Source organism: Rhinatrema bivittatum, chromosome 3, assembly GCF_901001135.1.
Source record: "Rhinatrema bivittatum chromosome 3, aRhiBiv1.1, whole genome shotgun sequence".
NCBI classification, from domain to species: domain Eukaryota; kingdom Metazoa; phylum Chordata; class Amphibia; order Gymnophiona; family Rhinatrematidae; genus Rhinatrema; species Rhinatrema bivittatum.
In genome coordinates this window covers 532,729,865-532,743,706 of record NC_042617.1, presented here as the reverse complement: position 1 = coordinate 532,743,706, position 13,842 = coordinate 532,729,865, and the positions used below count along the sequence as shown (strand labels likewise).

The 13,842-nt window shown below is 43.5% G+C and overlaps 1 protein-coding gene across 3 annotated transcripts in view; it reads right to left on the bottom strand.

The window, feature by feature from the left end:
* LOC115088241 (sterile alpha motif domain-containing protein 12-like) overlaps positions 1–858 on the bottom strand; it is a 98,527-nt gene extending 97,669 nt beyond the window's left edge. For 2 of the 3 annotated variants that reach the window (XM_029596323.1, XM_029596324.1), the window contains exon 1: positions 502–858. The gene's annotated coding sequence lies outside the window, so the exon portion shown is untranslated. The remainder of the gene's footprint in view (positions 1–501) is intronic. The other variant, XM_029596320.1, reaches the window with a different exon arrangement.
* Positions 859–13,842: the final 12,984 nt, after the last annotated feature.

The following is a 13,842-nucleotide window of genomic DNA, read 5'->3' as shown; positions in this document are numbered from 1 at the left end:
AGGGGAGAATTCTGTTTAGTCACAGAAGAGAGAAAAAACAAAGAATGAAACAGCCAAGTTGCAGCAGCTTGATCGAAAGTGACTGATCTTATCACAGTATAAATCTGAAAGTATGGGGGGATGAAGGAGGAATTTCATATACGATAGAAGCCAGAGCCGCTGGCCGCGGCCAATATAGTGAACTAAATATTTCAAAACGCCAGTTGCACAGAGCACACCTGTAAATCACTAACAGCAGTCGGTAAACACCCAGCTGCAGGATGGCAATTTAACTGAAAACAGATCAGACAGTAATGTAAACTCTTCTGCGGGGTGGGGGGTGGTGAGGGGGGTCAGGATTATGCAGGAAGACTGGTTTAAAGTGTTTTGCACGCTGATAGCGGGTAATAACTGTCATTTAAGACCGTCACAAAGTAGCGCCCAGCTGGAATTACACAGGAAGATCTATCCGTCATATTTTGCAAACAACTGGGATGAGAGAGGGGGAAACCTTGTAGTTACCTTTTAGAGGAAGCGTTATCGTAACTGCTCCTTTGTCCAGGGACTTGCGATTAAAAAAAAAAACCAACCCAAAAACAAGCAAATAAATTATTTGCAGTTTCTGCTGCAGTTGCGGGCCGCGACTGTTTAGGAAGTTGCAGAAGAAAGATAAGAACGATCCGAAGCGCAGCCCTCGTCCCTACTCGGCAGTGACCACCAAACTGCGCCCACGATCTAGTTAAGCGGGAGCACGCCCCATTCTTTCCGCGGGGCAGGAGGGTACTTCACAGAAAGTTTCCTGTATGTTCCAGCAGATTAATGTGGATCATGCTTTTTTTTTTTTTTTTTTTTCGCTCTCTACACTGACGCCAGCCTAGAAATAGACTCCGCCTCTCCCTCACGCTCCAAGCACACCTGTCACAGTGACGTCAGCTTTCCCTGCTCTTTTCCGGGGTCTGGCTCGCGCTCCTTCCCTAAACTGCCCCGCCCCGCCTTTAAAAGAGATAGCGACGCCCGGCCTCCAACTTCACGCCCTGCTATCAGGTGCAGCTGGGAGCTGGGGTCGGGCCCTCTAAACTCGGGGCACCGCAGTGCTTTCCTACACTGTGGGCCGGATTTTCAAAAGTTTAGGCGAGCCAGGCCTATTTTCAAAAGGCCCTGCGACGCGCATAAAGCCCCAGGATGCCTAAGTCCTGGGGCTGGCAAAAAGGGGCAGGGCGGTCCGGGGGCGATGTGGGGCAGGGTCAGATGCCCTGGCACAGCGGCCATTTGCTGCTGTGCCGGGGATCCCGCGCCGACCAACTTACTTCAGCCCCAGAGCTGAAGTAAGTTTTAAAACAAAAGGGAAAAAAAGAAAAAGGTAGGGGGGAATGGCGGGGGAGGTAGGGGGAAGGTGGGGTGGGGGGTAGGGAAGTTCCCTCTGAGGTCGCTCCAATTTCACCTGGGAGGGAATGGAAGAAGGCAGCGCAACTCGGAGTGGGGTCAGCGCGTGCATGCCGTACAATTTTGCACCCCCTTGCGTGTGCTGACCCCCGATTTTATAACATGCACGCGCCTGCGCCGGCATGTTATAAAATTGGGCGTACGTCTGAAAATCTACCCCTATGTGCACAGTGGCACAAAAAGCATGGAGGTTCACTTCATCGTGACACACCACCACTTTCATCATCATAACCTATTTCCTTCCCTCTCCTCCCACCCCTGGCATCATTATCATCATCATCTTTCCTCTTCCCCCTGACAACATTACCTTCCCTCTCCCCCCACCCTGGCACAATCTTCACTTCCTTCCCTCTTCCACCCCTCTAGCGTCATCATATTTATTTTAGTTTTTTAATATTTCACCTTTCAAGCACTTCAAAGTGGATTACATTCAGGTACTGTAGGTATTTCCCTTTCCCCAAAGGGCTTATCTTCTTTCTTTCTCCTCCTTTCCCTCACCCTCCACCCCCTCCCAAGCATTATCAGCTTCTCCTCTCTCCTCTGGCACCAACACCTTCTCCCTTTCTTCCCCCCTGGGAACGGGAAATCTCTTCCCGAGGCCCCCCTGGATCTCTCCTCTCCCCAAGGCTCCCCTGGATCTCTCCCCAAGGCCCCCCTGGACCACCAGGTAATTTTAAAAGGTTTTGGGGGGGTCGGGAGGGGGGGGATCAATTTAAAGGGTCGGGTGGGTTGGGTTTTTTTTAGCGGCGCGGGCCTCCCTAAAAAAAAAATTAGCGATGTGAATTGGAATCGGAAACGATTCCAATTCACATATCTTAACGATCAGATTCCCCCCCCCCCCCAGCCGAATCTGATCGTTAAGATGATCTGGCACATGATTCACATCTCTATTCTCTTCACTCTCCCCTGGCAGCAAAACCTTTCCTTCCCCTCCACTATGCCCAGCATCAACATCACTTTCTCTTCCTTTTTCCTGGCATTTTATCTTCCCGTCCCTCTCCCCATCCCCTCTTCCTCTTGGCTGCTGGCATCATTCACCCCTCCCTTTTCTACACCTTGGTATAATCACCACTTTCTCTTCCCTTCCCTCTCTCTACACCCTGACATCATCACTTCAATTCTCTTACCTCTCCCCTGGCATCATTACCTTCTTCCCTTACTTCTCTCTTTACCCTCTGGCATCATCATCACTACCTTCTCTCCCCCACCCGCTGGTAGTCACCTTTTCTTCCCTTTCTTCTCCTGAGCACTCCCTGGCATCACCATCATCTCCCTCCATCCCTCTCCTTCTATCCCTTGTCATCATCTTCCCTCTTCCCCACCCCCTGACACCATCATCCCCCAACTCTCTGGCATTATCACCTCCCTGGCATCATCAATTCCTCTCCACCCGTCCCTGGCATCATCACTTTCCCCTACCCCCTATAGCACATTCATCTGTCTCTCCCCCATACCTCTTGGCACATTCAGCTGTCCCTTTCCTCCACCCTCACTCCAAACCGGTAGCGGTCTGAGCAGTGCTTACTTTGTGTTCTTCCTCTTCTGCCAGCTTGCCTCTGCAATCAGTACAACACAAGGCCAGCAGGTCTGGGAAGATTACAGGGCCTGTGCAGTTTCATTTACAGAGGACAGTCGACAGAGGGGGAAGCAGCAATAGCAGACGGGCACTGTTCTCTGAATACCCCCACCCCTGCTGGCAGGACATCCTGCAAGCCATGAAGGAAAAAGAAAATGAAGACTGCTGGCACCTCAACTTTTCTTATTGGGCCCCTCTCGCATCACCCCCTGCACTTCAGCCACAGCACGCTGGTTGGGAAGCACTGTGATGGTCAGAGTCTATAGTTCAGCACTAAATCCTATCTATTTTAATTACAGAACTAAGGGGAAAGGTCTTTCTTCTTAAACCATTTGGTCATTTATTTATATTAAGATTTTTTTTATTTATATTCTGCCTTTAATAATACTTCACAATTACATTCGAGTTCTGTAAGTATTTACTTTGATCTGCCTTGCTTAAACTATCCAAATGTTATCTCAGACATGTCAAATGTATACCTCCAATCCATGCATAGACCTCAGAGAGGGCAATACTTTCTAAATATCTAGGTCTTCACTATGTAAACCTTGCTTCATTAGAACATACGAATTGCCATACTGGTTCAGACTAAGGATCCATCAAGCCCAGTATCCTGTCTCCAACAGTCACCAATTCAGGTCACAAGTACCTAGCAAGATCGCAAACAGTAAATAGATTCCATAATGCTAATGCTCAGCCATAAGTGGTGGCTTTTCCCAAATGCGCCTGGTCAATAACAGTTTATGGACTTCTCCAGGAACTTGCTCAAAACTTTAAGGTACACTAACTGCCTTAACAACGTCCTCTAGTGATGAATTCCAGAGCTAAATGGTGCATTGAGTGAAAAAGAATTTTCTCCGATTTGTTTTAAATGTGCCACTTCCTATCTTCATGGTGTGTCTCCTAATCTTTGTAGTTTTTGAAAGACTAAATAACCAATTCACAGTTACTCATTCTAATCCACTCATGATTTTATATATCTCTATCATATCTCCCCTCAGCCGTCTCTTCTCCAAGCTGAACATCCCTAACCTCTTTAGCCTTTCTTCATAGGGGAGCCATTTCATCCTATTTATCATTTTGGTCGCCCTTTTCTGTACCTTTTCCAGTTCAACTATCTTTTTTTTTTTTAATTCAAATAGTTTTTTTCATTTACAAAAATGAAATAAAAAATAATGTAGCATATAAGGGAAAAAAAAAGTAGTTCCATACCATATTCATATTATAAACTATAAAATAGCCCCGTTAAATAATAATAATAATGATGTATCTATTTTCAAACATGTTTTTTATATAATATTTTATTATGATTTGAAAAGTCTGCAATAACAATAGAGTTGTAACTTAGTACAAATATGCCTATAAAATACAATACAAGAACATATTTCCCTTAACCTCACCCCTCCCTCCCCTTATCCTGAGCCACATGTACTTCAGTTCAGTATATGGCAGGAAACTTACAAAATCAAGCTCAAACAATCAGCTTAGTTATAGAATTGGTATTATATATCATGATGTAGCAAAATAATAATAAAAGTCACATTATAGTATTATGTCCCTGTAGTATAAGATGATCAACTCTTGAGTTATCTTGGCATGAAGATCCATCAGTAATGTAGTCAAGAAATTCTGCCATATTTGCTGATGAAAATATTGCTTTTTATCCGACTTATCTCCCATTGGTTTGTGTTCCAGCAAGTATAACTCCAGCATAGATGATCTCCAAGTGGCAAAGGCCAGACTTGTTATTTCCAGCAATTTTGCTAGAATAAGTTTCAAAGCTACCAAATAACCTTTAATCAGGAAGAGCTTGGAAGAATTTCATAATACACATTTCAAATCAGTGTGACTTAACAGACAAAATGCAGCTGAGCATGGAAACTTATCCTTAAGAACTTAGGCGAAAAATTCTAGTAGCTGTTTCCAAAACACGTGCACAACTTTACAGTCCCACAGACAATGCACAAATGATGCAGAAGCATGGGAACATTTAAGACAGTCATCAGAACCTGTAAGTTTTGCCAATAATGCTTTGCTAGACCAAAAGATTATTCATTTGATAATCTGGAAATGTAATTCTCAAAATATTATGCTGTTTACTGTCCCTACCAATGAACCACAAGCATATATGGCATCTGTACATATACACTTCAGATCATGAGACCATACATCTGCTAGAGATTGCAATACATAATATTTAGAGTTATTGTGAAGATATTTATACATTCTTAAATGGAAATTAGTTCTTCTCAAACAGATGTAAAAAACATTGAAAGGGACCATTTGTGAATCCTCCATCATCTTAAGTTTCATAGATGTAACTACATAATTGTAAATATGTAATGAAGAAATTCTTCTGAAAATGTAGATTTTGACAGCAAAAAGCAAAAATGTGAATTTCCCCTGATTGTAAATTAATAAAAGGACATAAATTTGTAGTTCCTTTGACTTGCAAAATGGAAAATAGATTGTTCACTGACTCCAGGAGAAATTGTGGATTTCCATGGAGGGACAAGCATAAAGACCTTTTTTTTATGTAACCCTAGAAGACTCCTAAGAAAATTCCACCCTCTCTTTATCGATCTTACCAGTAAAGAATGAGAAATATAATTTGGAAGAGTAGAAATAGGAACATGCAGAAGATACGGGAGACTGTATGGGAATGCAAAATTCTCCTCCATTTTAACTAAAGGTTTCTTGGAAGTGTCTAGTAGCCATTCCTTCAACAACCCCATTATACAAGCCATACTGTATAAGTGAAGACAGGAAAAAACTAGACCCTCTTCATCCTTGGGCAATATCAGTCTGGCGATGGTTAACCTAGCTTTTCCATCTCTCCAAAAAATTTTTGAACAAAATTTCTGGATTATTTTTAGATCCTTTTGTAGTAATATCAAAGGAACCATTTGCGGTATATATCAATTTCGGTATTAAGGTTATTTTGACTAAGGCTACTTCCCATTAAGATCAAAGTCAAGTGTTTCCAAATGTCAAGTTTTTTTATGAAATTCCTGAATTATGGGGGAGATATTTAAATTGTACCATCTATTTGGGTTGCTATGTATCTTAATACCCAAATATTTAATGGTATTCCCAGCCCACATTAAAGGAAAATCAAGCCATGTGCTGTTCAAGTGACCTTCTATATCCAATGCTTCAAACTTGGACAAGTTTAATCAACCCGGAAAAGCTGCCAAAATCACTTATAATACTTAACACTATTGGTAAGGTATTTTTTGCATTTGTCGATGTCATTAAGATGTTGTCCGCGAACAACAACTACAAATCATTCTTTCCTGATCTAACACCAGTTATACGAGCATCCTGCTTTAATTTGTGAATAAGAGGCTCTAATGTGAGTATAAATAGCAATGGGGATAGAGGGCAACCTTGACTGGTTCCCCTTCCTAAAGTAAAAGTTTTTGAAATTGACACATTTAATGATATAAGCGAGTGAATAGCTGTCCTGATGGAACCAATAAAACCAAATTCTCCAAAATGACATTGAGGAAGCCGCACAACACTCTTTCAAAAGCCTTCTCTGCGTCAAAGCTCACTACCAAAGGATCTCTAAGTTTTATCTTCCTACAAATCTCCAAAGCCAGCAGAAGCCTTCATACACTCATAACAGATTTCCTCCCATAAACAAATCCTGTTTGTTCTGGGGAGATCAAATTTGGCATGATTAGCTTTAGACAATTAGTTATTATCTTGGAATATTTTTTAATATCCTGGTTCAGTAATAAGATGGGTCTATATGAACTAGGATACGCCAGATCTTTACCTGGTTTTTGTAAGTCTACTATCGCTGCTACCTTCATAGTGTCAGGGACACACTCATTTTCTATCATAGTAGTATAAAGTTTTTTCAAAAATGATACCATTAAATCTTTAAGAGATTTATAAAACAACACTGGGAGGCTGTTGCGACCGTCGCTGCCCGACGTTTCCACTCCGCCCTCTTTACCTCTGTGGCGACTCCCTCCAGATCTGAAGGACGGCTGGCTGCTGCGGAGTCTCCCTGCCGTCGCTCTCTGGCTTCCCCAAACCGGCTCGACGCTGCAGATCCGCCATGTTGCCTGAAGCCTAGGGTGCACGCGCACTCCGAGTGAAGTACCAGCAAGGGCGCGAACCTCAGCGGCGTCCCCCTGAGATGACATCATCCGTTTCCGATATTTAAAGGTCTCTGATATCGCTGACAAATGGAGTTAGCAAGGGTTCGGGTTAGGACAAGGTTTACCCTGATTACCCTGCCTAAGCTACTCTGCCTCCTCAGACTTACCAGAGGCTCCTCGGGGGCCTCGCTCTCTTTTTGCTTTTCAGGTTACAGACAGGAACCGGTACTCGCTCCTCGAGGGCCCTCGTTCCAGACTATCTGCTGATTCTCTTCTGCCTGGAAGCCATCACTGTCTACATCATTGTGAGTTACCATCACTCTCTCAGAGCTTTCCCTGGAACTAGGTACTCGTTCCTCGAGGGCCTATCCTTTCCAGCTCCTGAGCTCCCTGAGACCAATATGTGAGTGTTGTCATCTAGTTCTGTTCATGAACTCTGTATACCCTGCCTACTCACTGTCTACAGTTTCTCAACAGCTCAGCCATCCAGGGATCGCTGTTCCAGTATCTGAGGGACTTCAGCCCTGCAGGGAACTTCTGCTCACTACTACCACCGCTGGTGGTTTCAAGACCTGTTTAATAAAAGGACTAGTGTGTGTCTGTCTCCATATTCAGTCTAGCCGGTGGTCCCTCTCGGGATCTTCCCCTGGGGCATGGTCATCTGCCACCGGCCCAAGGATCCACCCACTACTATCTCCAACAGTCTATACAACAGATTGCTACTCCACCTACGGAATACATCAGATTGCTACTCCTATCTGATTGCTCCTCTCATCAACATAGTGGATTATGACAGAAGCCATCTGGGCCAGGAGACTTATACAAAGGAAGATCTTGAATTATATTACTAATTTCCTGTTCTGTAATAGGATTATTTAGTCCTTTCAAATCATCCTCAATTAATTGAGGAAGAGATAAAAATTTTGTCATGTTTCCTCTTTCATGGGCTCCATTGTATATAAGAGTTGATAAAAATGATTAAATACATTCCCATTTCTCTCAGTATTTATAATCCAATCATTCTTGTCATTCCTAATATCTCCAATGAAATTAGAATCCATTTTAGTTGTAGCCAAATTAGCAAGTAACCAGCCAGATTTATTCCATATCAAAATTGTTTATGTTTGAAAGCAAAATTAGCACCTACAGCTTTTTGATGAATTAGATCATTCAGAATTTGCTGAGTGTGTCTAAATTGACTTTGCCATTTTTTATTTTTGTAAGGTTTTGTAGGTTTCGTGGACCCTTGCCCGAGGTGGGAGTTGACACTACCTGAGGGGTTGGGCCCCACAGGTCCCCACCGTCAGGAGGCGAGGTTGGCTGGAAACAAAGGCAACAGGACCATGGCTGTGGCCCAGGAGAAAGGAGGTGTAGAAGAATTGTCTATGTCACAGCCATGTGATCGCAGGCACCTGCACAGCAGCAGTACTGCAGGGTGCCCCGAGGAGCGGGGACAGAGTCAGTTCAATGATATCGCAGTGCTGGGCAGGTCTGGAGAAAGGATAACCAGAGGAAGGATCTCTAATGCAGAAGCGCACAGGGCAGGCCCCAAGGAACGGTAAGTGCGGAGACAGGACCCCTGAGGTGGTAATGCTGAAGCTACCCCGATGAGCAGGGAAGTGTAGAGACAGGGTCTCTGGTATAAAGATGCTGAGACTACTCTGAGGAGCGGGGAAGCATAAAGACAGGATCTCTGGTGTAGTAACGCTGAGGCTACCCGGAGGAGCGGGGAAGCATAGAGATAGGATCTCTGGCGTATTAACGCTGAGGCTACCCTGAGGAGTGGGGAAGCATAGAGGCAGGATCTCTGGTGAAGTAGCGCAGTGGCTACCCCAAGGAGCGGGGAAGCGCGGAGATGGAGTTCCAGGAATGTAAGCGCAGAGCAGGCCCCCGAGGAGCGGGTACCCAGAGCAAGAGTCCACAATCAGAGAGCAGAGATCCAAGGTAGGAACTGAAGAGCACCAGAGGAGCTCAGGGAACTCGTTGCCAAGTCGGTTAGCATAGACCAAAGGAGGTGCTTATGTATCTCAGGCTGTGATGTCATCAGCCAGGGACAACCCTGGAGTTCCCGCTATTGGGCCTTTAAAGGGAGGATAGATGGCGCACGCACCTAAGGAGGCCCGGAGTCGGAGCGTTGGTTGGCGGTATCCCAGCCGCCATGTGGGGCACGGAGAGCCAGGAGGAATGTGGCGATAGCAGCTGGCCACAGCTGCGAGTTCACCAGGAGTGGAAAGCCAGGCATGACATGACGTGAGTTGGGTTGACCGCGGACGGCCGTGGCCAACGGTCATAACAATTTTGAGCCTGATTCATTTGAGTTTTATTAAGTAAGATAATCTTTTTACAAATCTAGAATATTCCTGTTCCTTTTCTTTTTCTTAGTGGCCATATAACTCATATTTCCCCTCTGACTACTGCCTTAGCTGTTTCCCAGAATAGGACTGGCTCATTTGCATGCTGGACATTATGAGATGCAAATTGTTGCCATTTGCTGGTCAGGAATTCTTTAAGCTCCGGATCATTGTTCAACCACCCTGGCATATGCCAATTCCCAAAAGAACCAGTATAATTAATGGAGCCCAGCTTGCATATTACTGGACAGTGATCTTAGATAACTAAGGCCTCTATGTTAGTCAAAAGACTTGATCAAACAAACTAGGAGACAATAGGATATAATTGATTCGTGACTTAGAGTTGTGAGCTCTAGCATAATGAATAAAATCCTTTTCTCCTGGGTGAAGAACCCTCCAAATGCCCAACAGATTTAGAGTATCACACAAGAATGGAATACCTTTACCTTGTGACAATTTAGGGATTATAGCTGAGGTTCATTTATCCAATTGACTGTCTCCTATGCAGTTGAAATTCCCGCCCAGCATCATTGGCACAGGGCCAAATTCGGATATATGGGTAATCAAGTCAGTAAAAAAGGAGTGAGAATAGAAATTTGGGGCATATATTGATGCAATTATCAACTGCTTACCAAGAAGTTTCCCCTTTATGATAATGTATCTCCCCTCATCATCCCAATATGAAATTTCTAAGATAAAAGAGACTTTTCTGTGAGTTAGAATGGCCACCCCATTTAGCTTAGATGACCCAGAGGAGAAAAAAACTTGGTTATACCCTCCCTTTCTCAGGTTTTGGTGTTCAATATCTGTTAAATGTGTTTCTTGCAGTAATGACACACTACACTTCAATCTGTTAATATGAGATACTACTTTTTCCCTCTTAATGGGAGAACCCAAGTCAGCTACATTCCTAAGACACACATTATTGTTTTAGCCATTTTGCACATAATCTAGATAAAAATATAGCCACTGCCATTCGCTACAGCTAAAACAAATTATATGGGACCCCTGTACAATAAATAGAATAAAAGAAAATATCCCATGCCCAAAAGATGAACCCAATATTGTCTCCCAACCGATTATCCCAAAACAGAAACATTATGTACCAGATGACAATATAAGAAGTCATTTCACTCATGCCAAAATACTAAAAGAGAGAGCCCAATGGGCTAGAGATTGTCCCAGCGTTACCTTCCCACAAATGACCCCTAGAAATTATGTCTACACCGCATAGCAGCTCAAGGATCCAACCCACCCAAAACCAACCCCATCTCCTCATTCCCATTAGAGCAAAAACAGATTCAAAACTCCATCTTAAATCATCTCCCACCCCACAAACCACCAATTTATGTATGCTCTCTTCACCTAGAGAGTGTAAGGATCACAGTTTCTAGAATGGGTGCCATCCCACCGCATTGTTCCTGTGAAATAAATGAACTGACACTGCATGAAACAAAATAAAAAGTTAGACATGTACAAAACTTGTCTACAGTAGAAAATCTGCAGTGTTAATCATCTGTGCAATTAAATAAATAAATAAATAAATATCAAGCCAATCCACTAGCTTTTGGGTTAAGCTAGAGTCCATAACTAACAATTTCAGCACTGAAAATGCTGATTTGAAATTGGATAGTATAAAGCCTTTATACAGTTTCAACGGCTTCGCGTGTTGAGGGAATCTACAAACCACATAGCTGCATCAGCTTTCTCAAAGACATGTTGCTTTCTATCATGCCAGATGATACTGGAAATTGCAAAGCAAAATGGATTTTCTTCACCACCAGTGTCGAGCAAATTGGGATGAATTCCCTCCTTTTAGTTGAAATCGCAAGCAAATAATCTTGAAAGATTATATTAGCTCAATTGCCAAACTGCACAGACTGCTTTTTACGATAGGCTTACCATACTTGTTGCTTCTGAGCAAAGTTAAGCAGTCATCCAATCACCAGCCTCGAGCGTTTTTCATCTGCCTTGTTAGCTCCCAATCTGTGTGTCCTTTCAGTTATAATTGGCATTAGAGATGTGCATTTGTTTATCTTCCTACAAATCGAGTTGGAGCCGTCCTAAGTCAGATCAGTACCTCTGGAACTTCCCATCCGTGTTCGTACTTCTCCAAGAAATTTTCTTCGGCAGAACGCAATTACTCCATTGGGGATAAGGAGCTTCTCGCCATTAAGTTGGCACTGGAAGAGTGGCGGCAGTGGTTAGAGGGAGCGCAACACCGCATAACCATCTTCACTGATCATAAAAACTTGACATACCTTCAACAAGCCCAACGTCTGAACCCCCATCAGGCGCGTTGGGCTCTCTTTTTCACTCGTTTTGATTTTGAATTATGCTACTGACCAGCCAACAAGAACATTAAGGCTGACACGTTATCTCGATCATTCTCCACCGAGGATCATTGACCTGCATCATTCTGTCTGCTACCTTCACGGTGCCACCGGGAAAGACAGTGGTGCCTAAAAGACTTCGTAATAAAGTTTTGGCTTGGGGCCACGATTCCCAGTTAGCGGGCCACCCCGGACGAATACGTACACAAACACTCCTCCAACAATACTACTGGTGGCCCGAGATGCGCAAGGATATACAAGCCTATGTAGACTCATGCCCGGTCTGTGCGCAACATAAAGTCCTCCCGGGTAAAACTTGGGGTCTGCTACAACCGTTACCCATTCCCACTAGACCATGGACACACATCTCCACAGACTTTATAGTGGAACTTCCACCATCTGAAGGCAACACTGTAATATGGGTAGTGGTAGATCGCTTTTCAAAAATGGCTCATTTCATCCCACTCCCCTCCCTTCCATCTGCTCCACGACTGGCTCAGTTGTTCATGCTTCACATTTTTCGCCTTCACGGACTGCCTCAACACATCACCTCTGACCAGGGTCCTCAGTTCACAGCTCAATACTGGCTCAACCTCTGCAAGAAATTCCGGATTTCGCTGGACTTTACTACGACATTCCATCCTCAGGCTAATGGTCAGGCGGAACGTACAAATCGCACGTTGAAACAATTTCTACGTCTGTATGTCAACTCTCAACAAGATGATTGGGCGTCACTTCTTTCCTGGGCTGAGTTCTCTCACAATTTGCATGCTGGTACCTCTACGGGGGCATCCCCTTTTCAGATTGTCTTCAGTCGTCAGCCCAGGTCTCCCTTGCCTGGGGTCCACTTTCACAACAGGAAACACATAAATCTGTTGACGACAAAACAACATTCCTTTATTTTTACAAAACTTTTGAAAAATTAAATCCTTGTCCTGCTCAAAAGAAAAGGTATCACGAAAGGTGGCACTTAAAGGTATGACATCAATGGATGCTTCAAGGAATCCAGAAATGGAAGGATTTTCCACAGAGAGAATTTCACTCTTCTACATTTAGGAAGACAATAAATTTTTGAGAGCACAGGACATGTAGCTGAAAGGATAAACAATATCTTTGTAATATTTGTTTAAACCATTTAAAAGCAGACATTAACCTGGTCATCAGAAAATTAAGAAATCACAAATTTTTCCACCCCCATATCATTTTCAATATTTTTCCACTTGAGTATGGATAACTAAACTATCTTTAATATGAGCCCTCTCAGCAACTTGAAGAGAAACTGAGAGTTAATGTTAATCATGGCTTTAAAAATAACATCAAATAATTTTTCATCAACCCTTAATACTACACTCCAAATGTCAATCATGGAAATATTAAATGGTTCATCAGTATCCCTTAAATCTGTAATGGAGGAAAAGTAGATGATAATGGTGCCCTCACAGTAACACTGTTAATTTCTGGATAACTAACAGACAAAACTTCCTTGACAGATGTATTACTCAGAGTCCCACCTGATTCAAACACAGAGTCTTTACGTAAAGGGGCTGAATTCACATCTAAGCGAACCTTGACAGCACTTGATAGTTTAGGAGCATTTACTTCTCCCGAAATTCTAGTAACAGAAAGTGCAGCAAGATCTAAAACTAGCTGTGGAGGGGGTAAACTCATACCAAGACTTAGGGAGGTTCCAGATGTTGATAACTCTTCCCTCTGTCTATATTGGTATTATCAGTTTGCTGGTGTACATGTTAGACTATTGGACCTCTGATTAAAGCTGGAGAAAAACCAGGAGTCTTGCCCTTTCTTTTCTTGCCCGTTTGGATTTCACAACTGAAGAGAAATTGGGTATAAGAGGCACGTGGCTTTGGTGAGACGCCAACAGCTGTACACTGTAGCCACACAGCTCTTATAGGCCCCAAGTCACAGGCACATGACACTGTCTCTCATACTCCTCGATGAAGGGAATGAAAGGGCACTCAACATTTCCAAGACCTCACCAACACTCCTCCTTCTCACAGTCAGTGACTCCAGGTGGTGCCATAGCT